Below are 883 nucleotides of genomic sequence, written 5' to 3' on the forward strand. Positions count from 1 at the left end.
TGATTTTGAACATTCCACTACTAACTTTCATACCGAGAACATGGCTCAACCTCCACCTCGTGAGAGGACTCTTAGGGAGATGGTTGCACTTGATTTCACTTATGAAAGCTTGTGCATCCAATATCTTGATGAGGGTGTTCCATATGTTCTCAAGACTGGACTAATACATTTGCTGCCCAAGTTTCATGGTCTTGCAGGTGAAGATCCTCATAAGCATCTTAAGGAGTTCCATATTGTTTGTTCCACCATGAAGCCCCCTGATGTCCAAGAAGATCATATCTTTCTAAAGGCTTTTCCTCATTCTCTAGAGGGAGTGGAAAAATATTGGCTATACTACCTTGCTCCCAGGTCTATTTTCAGCTGGGATGACCTTAAGAGGGTGTTATTGGAGAAAGTCTTCCTTGCATCTAGGACCACTGCCATCAGAAAAGACATTTCAGGCATCAGGCAACTTAGTGGAGAAAGCTTGTATGAGTACTGGGAAAGATTCAAGAAATTGTGTGCAAGCTGTCCTCACCACCAAATTTCTGAGCAACTCCTTCTTCAATATTTCTATGAGGGACTTAGAAACATGGAGAGGAATATGATTGATGCTGCCAGTGGTGGAGCTCTTGGTGATCTGACCCCTGCTGAAGCTAGGAATTTGATTGAGAAGATGGCTTCCAACTCCCAACAATTCAGTGCAAGAAATTATGCTATTGTTCTTAGAGGAATCCATGAGGTGTCCACGGATTCATCTTCATCTACTCAAAATAAAAAGCTTGAAGGAAAACTTGATGCCTTGGTCAACCTACCAACTCAGCTTGCCATGAATCAGAAATCTACACCTGTTGCAAGAGTCTATGGTATATGTTCTTCTGCAGATCACCATACAGATCTATGT

At 42.1% G+C, this 883-nt stretch overlaps 1 non-coding gene across 1 annotated transcript; it reads right to left on the minus strand.

Annotated features, from left to right (window-relative positions):
• Positions 1-418: 418 nt before the first annotated feature.
• LOC114388770 lies at positions 419-525 on the minus strand. The gene has a single exon (XR_003661567.1). It is a non-coding gene; the product is annotated as a small nucleolar RNA R71 (small nucleolar RNA).
• Between the last annotated feature and the right edge of the window lie 358 nt (positions 526-883).

The sequence above is a fragment of the Glycine soja genome, chromosome 15 (genome assembly GCF_004193775.1).
Source record: "Glycine soja cultivar W05 chromosome 15, ASM419377v2, whole genome shotgun sequence".
NCBI classification, from domain to species: Eukaryota; Viridiplantae; Streptophyta; class Magnoliopsida; order Fabales; family Fabaceae; genus Glycine; species Glycine soja.